The sequence below is a fragment of the Rhinatrema bivittatum genome, chromosome 4, assembly GCF_901001135.1.
Source record: "Rhinatrema bivittatum chromosome 4, aRhiBiv1.1, whole genome shotgun sequence".
Classification (NCBI taxonomy): Eukaryota; Metazoa; Chordata; class Amphibia; order Gymnophiona; family Rhinatrematidae; genus Rhinatrema; species Rhinatrema bivittatum.
The window spans coordinates 322,470,019-322,486,052 of record NC_042618.1 but is presented as its reverse complement, the minus strand read 5'-3'; positions in this window follow the sequence as shown (position 1 = coordinate 322,486,052).

Here is a 16,034-nt window from a genome sequence, read left to right as displayed (position 1 = left end):
TTAGGAGCTACCACCCAGGAAAAAGATCTAGGCATCATAGTGGATAATACATTGAAATTGTCAGCTCAGTGTGCTGCAGCAGTCAAAAAAGAAAACAGAATGTTAGGAATTATTAGGAAGGGACTGGTGTATAAAACGGAAGATGTCTTAATGCCTCTTTATCACTCCACAGTGAGACCACACTTTGAGTACTGTGTACAATTCTGATTGCCGTATCTCAAAAAAGATATAGTTGCACTGGGCTTGGCAGCAGCAGCGGCCATGAAGAAGGTAAAAGAGAAGGCTGCCTGCCACAGCAGGAGCCTCTGACACGCCCGATAGCTCGGGTAAGTTTTAGTGACGCTGCGGCCGCCGGCCCAACCCTGGTCGCAGCTCGCCACGGCCGGTGGCCATGACACCCCGCCGCGGACCGCCGCGGACGGTGGTCCTAACATCTGGATCTTGGGGGTTGCCATCACCAAGAAGCTCCAGGTTCTTACCTGCAGTCAGATTTTGCTTTGTTCACCCGTAAAAAAACACATTATCCCAATTCTATTTTCATTACATTGGTTACTGATCAAGTTCAGAATCATTTACAAAATACTATCTATCATACATTCTCTTCTACATAACCCTTCTTCAATTTGGCTCTGCTCTATTTTACGGATTTACAAATCATCCAGACATTTAAGATCGTTAAACAAAAATGTATTAGATGTTCCGTCCATTAGATTAACTAGATTAGATTTTACTAGAAAAAGAGCTCTCTCTGTCGCCTGTCCAGTTTTGTGGAATTCCTTACCATCTACGCTCCGTCAAATTACAAACGCTAAGGAATATTTAAAATATCACTAAAAACTCATCTATTCTTAAAAGCATTCGATATCTCATCCACAGAACACCTATAGCCTTTCACTTTACACATTTTTGCTCAGACATTACCAGCACTCTCCCCTTCCTTTCTGATTTCATCTTACTTTTATTTTCTTTTAATTTTCTTTTATGATTTTATGTATGTATATTTTCCTCCTTAAAAAATTTCATTTATTGTTTTAATTTGTATTGTAAAGCACTTTGACCAATACATTATTGTAAAAACGGTATATAAATATTTTAAATAAATAAATACAAATCCTCAAATAAGTCAAAACTCCCAATCAATATCTCTGTTAACCCACTCTTGCAAGCAGGGATTTTCCTTAAACAAAATGTCCACCAACGAGGGATATAGGCCTCACTTTAGCAACAGAAAATACAGAGCTCCTTGCTCTTTGAGAGCCAAACTAAAAAAAACACACTATGCCTGCTCATCGCTGATTCCTTTCATGGCTCCTCCCTCCGGCCGTTGATGTATGGTTCCTGCTAGAAGGGATTCAATCCTCGGTTGTTGAGAGTCGAATATCGGAGTTGAGGTAATATTATCCCTGATTTTAGCCTTCCTTTTCATGTGTGGCATGTTTCAGCCGAAAATAAGGTAAACAGTTGGAGAAATTAGGTTTAAATCGAAGAGCAAAATACTCAAACTCTAGCGTGGAGTCTGTGCAGCGGCCATCTTGGACTCCCTAGTGACCCTGTCTGGACTCCCTAGTGATCCGGCGTGCCAATGACTCCTAAGCCTCCATTTGAGTCCTCAAGAGGATCTGAGGACATGATCGATAAGCAAGGAGGAAAATCAGTCTTAGATGATCTCGAAGCCTTGAGAAGTGGCGGGGAAAGACAGACTACTTCAGTGAGCTCGTTGTTTCGGAGCTCCACTGGCTCGATGGTAGAGGAGCAGCTCGCTGATTCCGGAGGGAAGGGCCCGGCAAAGCAAGGAAGAAGAGACCCCGACATTGAGGTAATATGTGCTCAATCCTTGATAAAGCCTTCTAAGATAAAGTTGGAACAAGTCTGGGGTGTATTAATATCTATGGATAAATCTATTAAAGACTTAACATCGCTGGTGAAAGAAAGCATGAGTAAATTACAGAGCTTGGAAAAGTAACAATGGTAGAAACGTCAGTCAAAAAGATGGAAAGCAAATTTGAAAATCTGAAACAGGTTCAAGATAACTTGATTAGATCAGAAAGCATACATGAAAAGAAATTGGAAAATATGGAGAATGAACTGAGGAGAGCTAATTTGAGAATTTTAAATTTTCCCAAATCTAAAATGGCGATTCCTCGGGACTTGTTTAAAAGTTACTTAATGAACGTCTTAAAAATTCCTGAGCAAGCCATTCCTGCAATTTCAATAATTTTTTATATTTCAACAACTGAAGATGTGAGAAATGATCTACAAGCTCAGACAAATGAACCTTCAATGAATCTGACTGTGATCTTAGAAATGTCCCAGGAAATAATAATAGACTCACGAGCAGCTCTGTTGGTAACGTTTGCCTTTATTACTGAAAGGGATTCGGTGTTGAGACTGGTTTTTCGAAACCAAGCACAGGAATTTTATGGCCAACAAGTGCGAGTATTTCCTGATATAACAAAAGTTAATCAGGAAAAGGAGGAAATTCTTGTATATGAGGAATGAGGTTGTCTCAAGAGGGGCCAGATTTCATTTGCGCTTTCCAGCTAAATGTATAATAGTATATCAGTACTCTAAATATATATTTACACAACCAGACCAATTACGCTCGTATCTGGAGTCTCACTCCTAATAATGGATCTGTCGGGTTTTGGCAAATAAGTAATTGTATGGGTATATATGTGCAGTATTTAATGGATCTTTTTATTTTCTTTTTATTTCTGCTTGTGTGATACCTTGGACTCCCATATTCTTTTAATTTTATTTTCAGACTATTTTTCATTGAAGGATATAATATTTCCGTTGTACTCAGAGTTGTGATCGCTCTTTTTTTTTTTTCTTATTTTCTTTCTCTAAATGATATATCATGTAATGAGACTGGAATATATTGGAACAATTGTTCTATTATTATTTTTGGAAATTCAATAAAAATAAAATAAAATAAAAAAAAAACAAAACACCACACTACTCTTCTCTGAGCCTCTAGTTATATCAAGGTCCACCCACTCAGACTGCCTTTGGAAGAGGAGCTGAAATGTGGTATTCCTTCAAACTGGTTTGTGGGCTACTAAGGACAATTAGTGGCCAGCCTATAAGGGGCCCACATAGGATACAGAGCCAGAGAGTATATTTGCGGAAGAGTATGGCATGCAAGGGAATGAATGGTGGTGAAAGCAAATCAGAAAGAGGGTAATGGGGTAGTATGAAAGGGGATGCTTGAGGTTGACAGTCAAAGCACAGATGACAGGCAATGAGAAACCATGAGAAGGGATAATTAGGGGTGAGGGAGTCAGAGTTGGGATAATTGGGAGTAAGACTGGAGGGGGATGGGAGAATTTGAGAGAAGGTGAGTGAAATGAAATGACTGAAAGGGAGTGAGAATTAGAGGTGATGGCTAGGTGAGCTAGAATCAGTGTGGAGATGAGAAGTTGTGGATGTTGGGGAAGAAGTAATCCAGATAACAAGAGACTGATTTGGAGGGGAGGAAGCAACCTAAAGACGGGGAGATAGAGGGCTGAGAGGGAATAGTGGAAAGGACAATTAGACAGATGAAATTTTGGGAGAACTAGAGGGTGAAAGATGGTGAAGAAAAGTAGCAAAGAAGGAATGAGGGGTGTGATCCAGGTGCAAGTGGATAGAGAGTGGTTAATCAAGGGAGAGATTTAGAGTCAGAAAAGAAAGAAATGGAGCAAAATGAGATAATAAAGAAAAATCAATGTCAGAGAGAGAGGTAGGGGAGGAAGTGGTAAAGACAGAAGAAAGAAGAAAAGTAAAATAGAAAAGAGATTCTGGAAAAGGAATTAGGAGAAGACAGACCACAGGAAAGCAGAAAAAAGACCATAACCAACATGATTACAAAAAAAACACCCAGACAATAAAAGAAGTGAAAAGCATTTTACTTTCACTTTAACAATTGGAATATTTAACACAGTGATCTAGTAGCTGTATGGCTTCTGGAGCATACTTGGTTTCGTGTGGGCTGTGATGGCTTTTATTTGCAGCAGAGCTGGTGAGAACCTTTAGATAAGAACCTGGCAGCATATCAAGGACTGGGTAAGACAACCAGTTTAGTGTATCCCTTTGGCTCTTCCAGTGTGTTTGCTGATATAGTTGAGGCACATCATGAGGAGTTTCCCTTTGAAAGTTTTTGACAAAGAATATTGGTACTTTGGCACCCACACAATTTCAATTACTTTGAAGAAGTACAGTATACATGTTTGAAAGTAAGCCATCTAGATGTGCACTTTCACTCCATGATGGTAAAAGTATGTGAATTGTGAAACACTGCTTGCATGTACTTATACCCATACTAAAAGGGGAGGGAGGGAGCAATTTTCAAAAGAATATTTTATGTGGGAGTGGAGGAAAAGTGTAATAGAGCAGCAGGATAAGAACTGGGGAGCCCTTTGACACTCCTTGTAAAGACACAGGATACAAATGTAACTGAGAGCTTGCTGGCCGCATAGGGATTAATAATCATAACTTACATGAGCAAAGGCATGTTTATTTATAGTTAGCTCATGCTTTTTCATTGGTGGCTCAAGGAGAATTACATTCAGGTACAGTAGGTATTTCCCTGCCCCTGGAGAGCTTACCATCTAAGGAGCCAATGCAATAAGGTGCACTCAGCAGAGTGCACAGTTCTACCTGTAGTTGTGTGAGCATTTTGTGCGTGTAAACCTTACTGCCAATGCAGCATAAAATGAGCGCGGAAAACTGTGCGTCCTGCTTAGCACCCTTGCTTGGAAATCCTATGCAAATGAAAGCATTAAGGATTATCTCCCAGTGCAAAGATGTGTGCTGGCTTCATTCACATTTTCTTAGTGTCAGAAATCTTATTCTTGGTCAGAGAGGTAGTGAACTTTCCAGTGTTGCTGTGCCCTTAATAAATCAGCATTTTTTTTTTTAGATGCAGTGAGCTTCAGCGAACTTATTTATTGACTTTCTGGCTCCTATTTAAAACAGAAATAATCTCTAACATGTTGATCTAAAATGCCTTTTTTGTTGTTGTATGAATAAACTGCTTAACAGTCCTGTTGTTTGATCAATAAGCCATAAAGAATGTTTTATTAGGATGTTTTCATTGCTAATTTATTTGCAGTACCAGGAATAGTGTGAATTTAGTGATTGCTGCCAGTCCGCTTGTCTTCACCAGTTTTATGGATGGTTTCATTTCACATGCAAGGGCACCAGCCCCTGGCTCTCACTTTCTTAAAAAAATATTTGTAAATCACCCAATGAGCACACACAAAATTCTGAGCGAAGTCAAGCAGAGTCAAGCAGCCTTGGTCCTGCTCTAGCTGTGTCTTTTGGAAGACAGAAAGAAACTTGGTGCCATAAGCATTTAAAATGTGTTCAGCCCGTGCTGCATTCCACAGAAAGATCCCATGTCAAACTCTCCAATAACCTCTTTATGGCTAAAACCAAAGGCCCTTACTCAATATTTATCCTCCTTGACCTATCTGCTGCTTTTGACAGTGTTGAATACCATCTACTCCGGGGGTGGTCATCTTCAGTTCTCAAGAGCCACAAACAGGTCTGGTTTTCAGGATATTCACAATGAATATGCACGAGATAGATTTGCATGCAGGCCACTCCTGACCTACTCTTGATACTCTGTCCTTACTTGGATCTTGGGATTCTGTCCTGTTTTGGTTTTCTTAACTTGCCCATCACACTTTAAATGTGCCCTCTGGCAGATCCTCCACTACCGCCATCCCACTATCAATTGGCCCTCTTCTCTTCTTTTTGTGTACTAATTCCCTTAGTGCTCTGATCTCTTCTCATGGATTGCAATACTTTCTTTATGCTGATGACCCTCAGATTTATCGCTCTACACCAGAAATTTCATCAGGAATCTAGTCCCAAATCTCAGCCTACTTCTCTGACATTACTGCCTGGATGTCCCACCACCATCTTAAAGTCAACGTTATCAAGATAGAACTCCTTATCATGCACCACAAACCCACTTCCCTTCTTCTCCCATTCTATATTTCAGTGGATAAAACTGTCATTCTCCCAGTCCCCTCAACCTGTAACCTTGGGGTAATCTTTGACTCCTCTTTCTCCTCTACACATATCCAAAACACTGCTAAAATGTGTAATTTCTTTCTCTTTAACATCACCAAAATCTGTCCCTTCCTTTCTGAACTCACTATCAGAACCTCTATCTACTCACTTATCACCTCCTGCTTAGACTAATGCAACCTGCTCCATAAAGGTCTCCCACTGAGCGCTCTCTCTCTACTAGGGATGTGCATTCGTTTCATCCATTTCATACGTTTCCTATACAAGCATGTAATATGAAACGTATGAAACATATGAAATGAATGCACATCTAATGGGAAACGTATGAAATGAATTAAACGAATGAAACAAATGCACATCCCTACTACAATCTATCGAAAATTCAGTTGCATGACTTATCTTTCACCAAAGTTGCTATACCCATATAACACCCCCTTCTCAAGTTACTACATTGGCACTCCCTATCCATTTCTGCATACAATCAATCTCCTCTTATTCACCTACAAGAGCCTTCACTCTGCAACTTCTCACTACTTCTCTCTTATTTCTATTTGCACCCTTCCTCATGAATTGGGCTCGTCAAGCAAGTCACTCCAGTCTATGCTCACCTCCTCTATTGCCAACTCCCGATTCCCTGCTTTCCACCTGGCTGCACCATATGCTTGGAATATACCTCCTGAATTAATGCGTCATGCTCCCTCTCATACCTTATTCAAATCTAGTCTAAAAGTCTACTTTTTAAGAATGCTTTTAAATCTTAACCCCTGATTATCCTGCTTACAGCCATATTGATTTTAACCATCTTAATGAATGAAATTCCCAAAGTCTGTTTGCCCTATATGTTTGTCTTGATTAGATTGCAAGCTCCACTGAGAAGGGACTGTCTCTTATATATTTAGTACAGAGCTGCAAATATCAAATAGCACTATAAAAGTGGTAAATAGTAGTAGTAATAGTGAATAGTAGTCTCTGCACAGGTCATTGGTGAGACCTCATCTGAAGTATTATGTCCAGATCTGGATCTCATATCTCCCAAAGGATAGATAGAGGAGAGATGGTATGCAGCTTATGAAATGAGAGTTATGGATCTAATATGTAAAACCTAGAAGAGTGCAATGAGAAAGAAACAATAGAAACATTCAAAAACCTCAAATGTGTTAATAATGCATAAGATGCAAGGTCATGATATGGGGCTCAAAGGAGGTAGATTCCGGAGTAAGATAATAATGAAATATTTCTGCATAGAAAGAGTGGAAGATACATAGAATAGCCTCCCAGTGGAGGTGTTTGAGGCCAAAACAGTAATAGTAAACAAAGAGGATACTTGAAAGTGAAAATGTGTGGGCAAAGCCTGAGATTGGGTAGGTATTGCGGTTCTGCAGCTGCAATAGGCAGACCAGATGGGCCTTGCAGTCCTTATCTGCTGACATTTTCTCTGTTTCTCACTTTAGAGCTGCTGAGGCCCTCCAGACTTCACCCCACCCCCTCCCCCACGTCCCCCAACAGCATGGGAGAAATATTTATTGAATCTGGCCATGTGGTCAGAACCCTTGTAAACTGACTGGAATGCATTTAGAAGGATTTTTAGTAATTGCTTCCTAACAAGTAACAGAGCAGTTCATGCTTTTGGCATTTATTCATTCTGTTCACATAAATCTGCATGGTATTCCTGTGGCTGCCGAGTCACTTCATAAGAATTTATTTTGGTGGGTTGTGTGCACTTCCTCCTTGTGAACTGTGAATCAGAATTCCCTCTGATTACATGTTTTTAGTCATCTAGTAACTAGAAAGCCTGGGATAGTTTTTCGTTTTTTTTTTTTTTGACAGGGTGGTACTACCAGTAGACATCGTCCTAGAAAGTCTGGAACTATCATGATTTTAGTAACTCCTGTGCCTGCGATGCCTGTGATGCAGCTCTAATGAAAGTCTCACTGGGCGACCCCCTTCCCCCCCCTCCCTTCCCCCTCACCATTATGGATCCGAGTGTCTTGTGATTCTCCAGTGTTGATCATCTACCAGCACTACTCCGATTAGATACCAAGGATGCATTAGGGAGATCCAAGTACACTTGGGTTAAATACCAAGCCCCTCTGGGAATCCAGGTCACATCTTCTGATGTCCAGTAAAATGCCACGTCCCCTACCCCCATCCCCCACCCTCCAATGTTATAAAAGAAATGCACCACGGGGCAGGAAAGCTTCTGTTTGCTAAAGGAGACGGCAGGTTATTTAATGTTGATTGTTCTTATAACTGTTTTACTCAGTCACATAAAAGTACAAATAACCTCCCACAGCTTATCCTCAGTCATACATATTATATATACATCCATACTAATTAATGGAGTGCCCAAACATTTCCTTTTGGTTTTCTTTTTATTTTCTTCTCTTTCTTGTTTCCTTGCGCTTCATTTCTTTAAAACAAAACAAAACAAAAAAACCACCCAAATTTAAAAAATGTAGGGGTTTGCAACCAATCTTCCCTGCCCCTTCATATTCCTGGACCCTGCTCCAATTCTCCATCCACCCCTGGGAACGTCTTATCTTCTTGAGGAGCAATCACCAGTCATTCGTGTCCCACAGTTGCTGTTATTGCAAATGGCACTGGCAAACTGTGGCAGGCGTTATTATAAACTTTTGCTGCACAAAATAGAGTCCTCCTGTCCTCTGGAATGTATGTATTCATGACCTTAAGTCTCACTTCTTAGTGCTTATGGCAGGACTTCCTAAACCTGTCCTGGGGACTCCACAGCTAGTTGGGGTTTCAGGATATCCATAATGAATATGCATGAGATACATTTGCATACATTTATCTCATGCATATTCATTGTGGATATCCTGAAACCCCCAACTGGCTGTTGGGGGGGGGGGGGGGGTCACCAGGACAGGTTTGGGAAGCCTTGGCTTATGGGTATAGACTCTACACCAGGGGTAGGCAGTACTGGTCTGGGAATGCCACAAACAGACCTGGTTTTCAGGATACTGACCATGAATATGCATGAAGCAGAGCTGCATACAATGGAGGCAGTGAATGAAAGAATGCCTCATGCATATTCATGGTGGATATCTTGAAAACCAGAGTTGATTGTGGCACTCCAGGATCGATGTTGCCTACCCCTGCTGTGTACCATTTGGTAGACCTTCCCTGGGCTGTCTTTACTCTATCTACATCTTTTTGGAGATACATCCTTCAGAAATGGACACCATTTTCCAGATGAAGTCTCAGATTTATTGGCACTGGTGGCATTTGGCATATACAGCCCTGTACAATCTAACTAACTGCATGCAGGGCTGCATTTTACAGTACCCAGAGGAGGCACTACATTTCCAGAGGCAATGTACTGCCTGCATTCAGAATCCGGTATTCCTCCCATAAATTGCAGAAAGGTAGAGTGCAGGTGCTGTCATGCAGCACAGATCCAGTGGCTGCGCATAATGAACCTGCTAAACCACATCGCTAGGGGTGCAGCAAAGTGCATGATAATAATGGCTGGCATATCACCCGGCAATGGCTCTATGTGCCTGCGCCCTGGGTGTGGGCACTGGGGCAGAAGTGCTGATGTAACTGACATCTGCCACAGAACACAAGAACTGTGTGCGGCAGCTGTGACGCCTGCCCTAGAGCTGCAGCTGGATAGGTGGGGGGGGGGGGGGGGGGGGGAGTCATGAGCAGAGGAGGCTGCTCCAGATCCACTGCAAGACAGCAACAGATTTCATTTTTTGACTCCTCTTGGCACCATCAGTGCTATGCCACCTGCCTTCTCCCCCAACCGTGGACCTTAATATCAACCCCTAACCCCTCCCCCCCTCCCTCCCAGCGGATCTTCAATTACATTCTATTCTACCTCCATCTCCAGCAGAACTCTAATTGCAATCTTCCCCTCTCGCGTATCTCAGATTAAATTCTTTCCACCCCTCAGTACCAACAGTTCCAGTCTCCTCTCTATTCCCTGGCATACTTCCAATTCCATTCATTCACTTCCCTCCCCCTACATATCACCAGTTTCATTTTCTCCCCCAACATACATTATTCCTTTCTGCTGCTCCCTCCCCGCTTACCTCCAATTCCATTTTCCTTACTTTCCTTCCCACTCATGTACCTATGATGTTCAATCTTCTCCCTGCCATGGTGTTGCAAATATCAGGGCTCTGGCTGCCTATCCCGTGCCCACAGGCTCCCCCCTTCCTACTACTACTGCTCCTTATTTCTAAAGCTCTACTAGACACACACACAGCTAAATAGATACAAATAAGACTATTAGGGTTGCCAACTGGCTCCAGATTTTCAGGACAGATTGATCCCGTCCTGGCTTTATCCCATTGCATGCAGGGACTTGTAGTTCTGATTTCCCTATTGCAGTCCCTAAGAAAAGCAAGACTACAAGTCCCTGCATGCAGTGGGGTAAAAACAGGATTGGAATAGGTTTTCCTGAAAATCTGGAGTCAGTTGGCAACCTTCAGTAAGAGACAGTACCTGCTTTATACAGCTTAAAGATAAAGTCTAGACAAAAATATATGACAAACAAGAGTCTATGGGCAATGTATTTATTACAGAGAAGTGGGTTATGATTTAAAAGCAGCCTCAAAAAGATGAATTTTAGACTAGTTATGACACAATGACTCAGAAATTGTATTCCAGGCATATGGCACAGCAAGTGGAAAATCGTGGGAGTTGGCAGTGGAGGAGAGGGTCGCAGTTGAAAGGGCCCTGTTCAATGACTGGAGTTTATAAGGAAGGAGAGAGTTGATATCTAATCAGGAACTGCAAAATGAATGCATTTGTAGGCAAGTAAGAGAAGCCTGAACTGTGTGCAAAAGCAGTCGAGGAGCCAATGTAGCAACTTGCGAAGTAGGGTTACATGGTCATAGCAATTTTGAAAGAAAAGAAATATTGCACTGATTCCCAAGGGGGCATGGCCACTGTGGTGCAGGCGCATTCCCCACATTCTCTGCCTTCTGTTGAGAGTGTGGTTGGAGCCCTGACATTCATAGTAAAAGCAGGAATGGAGTCAGGGATACACCACTGAATGTCCAAAGGGTCAGGGGAATCTTACGTGTCCTGGCTACTGTAGGCCTGCACCCGGGCCTACTCACCCCAGGATCTCAGCTGCAAGCTCCGATTTATCTTCGCTCGCGGCTGTGGGCAGCCGTCTCCATCCCCGAGTGCCTGCAACCTCCTCTGCTGCTTCTGACTCCTGTGCTGCTCCTTCCCACGCCCGGCGGGCCTCCCCGCGCAGGCCATGGAGTGACGCTGTTGTCCTGCTTCCTCTGGGCCCTGGCTTAGGTGTGCGCATACGCAACTCCACGATTCTTAAAGGGGCCGCGGAAGGAAAATAGCCCACGGCCCTGGATGATGACATCACTGGGCCTCTGTATAAAAGGCAGGGCCCAACCACTTGTTCCCTGACTTGGCAACAGGTCTCCATGATTGCTCGTGTGCTCGTTGCCCTCCGTTCCTAGTTCCTGTTGTTGTTCCTGGTTCCTGTTCCTGTTGTCCTTCTTGACTCCAGCTCCTAACTCCATTCCTGGTTCCAGTACTTGTTTGCTCCTATGTCTTCTCTTCGTCCCCTCAGACTGACTCTCCGGCTTTAACTTCTGCTTCGTTGGACTCCGCTTGGACTGACTCTTTGGCTTCAACTCTTGCTTCGTTGGACTATGCTTGTAGTGATCTCCTAGCTCTGACTCATGCTCTGCTTCCTCGTACCTTGCCTGTTTGCCGCCTGCCCAGACTTCAGTTTGCCTATCACCATTCTTCAGTTTCCTATGGACTTGGCCTTTTAGACTTTCGCCTTCTATTACCTGGACGCCCTCTGTCCTACGCTGTTCCTTTGGTGTCCACGTCTTCGGAACCCTGCCTCATCCGGACCTTCCCTGGTCCTCTGTCTCCTTTGCTGGTCCCTGGCACACCCTTGCTGCCACCTACTGAGAGTTGTCACATGGAGGCCCGCCTAAGACCAGCCAGCCCCGACACCCAAGGGCTCAACCTGCGGGGAGCGAGGGCTGGTATTGGCGAAGCTCCAGTCAGCCTGCCGACAGTGGGGACCTGTAGGGCTTGCCCCCTGCGGGTAGCATCAACCCCACCTTGGGCCAAGGGTCCACCACCAGCTCAACAGATTGCCAAGGCCATGGACTTGGCGGAGCCATCCGCCTTCCAGGCCATCTGGATCTGGCCTTGAAGATTCAAGAACAGCAGCAGTTCCTCAAGGCGTTGGCCTCCTCCGTTGAAAGGCTTCATGCCCGATTGGATAATCCTGCAAGTACTACAGCATCTACGTCCATACTGGGCAGCCCACCGCCCATAGCCTCACCCGCTAGGACTTTGTTGGCCCTACCCGCTCCACCCCGTTTCAGAGGGAATCCTTGTCTTTGCAGAGAGTTTATTAACCAGTGCTATTTGCAATTTGCTCTTCAGCCGTCCATCTTCCAGGATGAATTAACAAAGGTTATTTATTTATTTATACATTTTTTATATACCGACCTTCCTCAAAGATATCAGGTTGGTTAACAATGCAGCAAATACATCTCAATTAACATACAATAAAATATGGCATAAAACAAAATAGATTAAAATTAATAAAACATAGAACAATAAAATTAATACCTTAAAACAATTCTACGCATTATATTTCTCTAAAATGAATCCTGGCATTAATTATTAAATCAATCAACAAAAGTCCCTCAAATCATCATGAAGATGGGTTCTTGCCCTAACAATTTCTAACCTGGCGTTCCTGACCTCCGTAAAATTGACCCCCTTAATAAAACTATAAAACTATAAAATTAACCACCTTAATAAAACTATAAAATAATCAATTGCTAGTCCCATTTGCTTCGTTAAATGCCTATTCAAATAGCCGGGTCTTTTATTCTCACTCATTTGGAAGGCAAGGCTTTGGTGTGGGCTTCTCCCTTATGGGAGTGTTCGGACTCTCTCCTACAAGAACTGTCATGGTTTGTGACCGTGTTCCATCGGACCTTCGATAATCCTGGCAGGTAGGCAATAGTCAGCACTAATCTCCTATGCTTATGGCAAGTTCAGAGACTATGGGAGTTGGCAGTGGAGGAGACTCAATGACTACACCATCAAGTTTCAGACTCTGGCTTCTGAATTGGCGTGGCAAAAGGATTGCCCTCGAGCTATTTACTTGGATGGTCTTTCATCCCAACTGAAAGACGAACTCGCAGCCCGTGAACTTCCATCCTCCCTAGAGGACATTATCAATTTGACAGGCTGGATTGATCACCACCTCCAGGAGCGTCACTGTGGATTTTGGACACCCCGGCGTGTTGCAGTGGAGCGATCCTGCTCTCCTAACATGAGACCTACTGCCAGTGGAGCTCAGTCTACCATCAAGATGGAGGAACCTATGCAGCTGGGTCGAGGGCGCCTTACTCCGGAGGAACGTCTTCGATGGAGGAACTCCGGTCTGTGCCTGTATTGTGGGGTTTCTGGACACCGCCTCCAGACTTGTCCCATTCGTCTGGGAAACTCCCGGGCCTAAGTTCGGTTGGGGTCCTGAACTTGGGCACTATTACTCTGGACCCTCAGTTGTCCTTACCTGTTACCTTGACTTGAGACTCCCACTCTTTTCCAATTATGACTCTAGTGGATTCTGGGACTGGTGGGAGTTTTATTCTGAAGGACCTGGTACATCTCCTTGGCATTTCCACTCATGCCATTGAAGTTCCGCTATGCATCGCCTCTATCCATGGTGAACCACTTCCTGGGTGGATCTCCCAGATTACTGCACCCATCCAGTTGCTTACTGGAGCACTCCATGAAGAGGAGATCGAATTCCTTGTGTTGGAAGTGTATACACCCCATAGTTTTGGGGTTGCCGTGGCTCCAGCACCACTTACCCCAATTTGACTGGGGAGCCTTACAACTCATTGAATGGAGCTCAGCTTGTCGTCAACGGGGCCTGAAGAAGGTGGAACCTTCTCCTGCTGTTCCCCTCGCAGTAACCATTTCTGGTCTGCCGCCTCCATATGCGGACTTCAAGGACGTCTTCTCTAAACAGAAAGCAGACATCCTTCTGCCCCTGCGCAAGTTTGACTGCCCGATTGACCTGTTACCTGGTACTACACCTCCCAGGGGTAGTACCTATCTATTGTCTGTGCCTGAAACCCATGCAATGACCGAATACATCCAGGAAAACCTGGCTAAAGGGTTTATCTGACCATCCACCTCACTTGCGGGTGCAGGCTTTTTCTTCATCACGAAGAAGGATGGGTCTTTAAGACCTTGTATTGACTATCATGGCCTAAATGAAATCACCCGCAAGGACAGGTATCCTCTGTCATTGATTTCTGAATTATTTGATCGTCTCCAGGGCATCACTATCTTCACCAAGCTTCATTTGTGGGGTGCCTACAACCTAGTTCGTATTCGCCCAGAGGATATTTGGAAAACAACATTTAATATAAGAGACGGGCATTATGAATATCTCATCATGCCTTTTGGACTTTGCAATGCCCCTGCAGTATTTCAAAGGATGATTAAAGAGATCTTCCATGACCTCCTTTATACCAAGGTTGTTGCATATTTGGATGATATTCTTATTTTTTCGAAAGATCTGGATTCCCATCATGCCGATGTCCGCACCGTTCTCCAGCGGCTCCGAGAGAACCATCTCTTCGCCTAATTAGTGTTGCATCCATTGCTGCTCGATGCCTCACTCTGCCCTCTTTACCTCTGTGGTGACTCCCTCCGGGTCTGATGGATGGTTAGCAGCCGCGGCGTCTTCATGCCGTCTCCCTCCGGCGTCCCTGGACCGGCATGACGCTGTGGATCTGCCATGTTCCTGATGATGTAGGGTGTGCGCACGCTCCGATTGATGTACCAGCAAGGGCGCGAACCTCGGGGGTGTCCCCCTGAGATGACGTCATCCGCTTCCAATATAAAAGGTCTCAGAATTTGCTAATGAATCAAGTTAGCAAGGTTTCGTCCAAGCTACTCTGCCTCCTCGGACTTACCAGGGGTACCCGCTCCTCGGGGGCCTCGCTCTCATTTCTTTATTTCAGATTGCCGATAGGAACTGGTACTCGCTCCTCTAGGGCACATTTTCCTCTATATTCTGAAGATTCTCTACTGCCTGGAAGCTATCGCAGATACAGACATTTGTGTGTTACCACCGCTCTCTCAGAGCTTTCCCTGGAACCAGGTACTCACTCCTCGAGGGCCTAACCCTTTCCAGCTAATGAGCTTCTTAAAGACCTTATGTGAGTTTGTCATCTAGTTCTGGCTATGAACACAGCAAACCCTGTCTACTCACTATCTATAGTTTCTCTACAGCTCAACCCTGGGATCGCTGTTCCAGTACCTGAGGGACTTCAGCCCTGCCGGGCATATCAGCTCACTACTGCCACCTCTAGTGGTTCTACTAACCTGTCTAATAAAATAACTATCTGTGTCTGTCTCCATACCCAAGCCTAGCCGGTGGTCCCTCTCAGGATTCCCTCCTGGGGGCGCAGTCATCTGCCATCGGCCCAAGGATCCACCTTTCTACATTCCTTTACAGCTGAGTGCCCTCTCCAAGCACTCCGCTGGTAACAGATTGCTACTCCCTCTCCACCAGGAGTCTTCAGCAACACATTCATAACAGATTGCTACTCTGCAGTCTAAACCCTAACAGATTGTTTTCTACTCCCTCCACAGGAGTCTTACCTAACAGACTGCTAACTCCTCCTTCCTCAAGAGCCATTGCATAACAAGATTGCTAACTCCCTAGCAGGTTCACTACTGATTGCTAACTCCTCATGGAGAATCATAACAGATTGCTAACTCCTCCCCTCTGGAGGAGGATCAATCACAGAATGCTAACTTATCTATTTGCTCTGCCCACCAGGCATCAGATCCATAACAATTAGATAAATGTTTATTCAAAAGAACCAGTCTGCCCTTTCTGGGTACATCATTTCCCAGCGTGGATTCACCATGGACCCTAGTAAATTAAAGGGTATTCGTGACTGGCCTCAGGCTGTGGACCTTCGAGCACTCCAAAGATTCCTTGGATT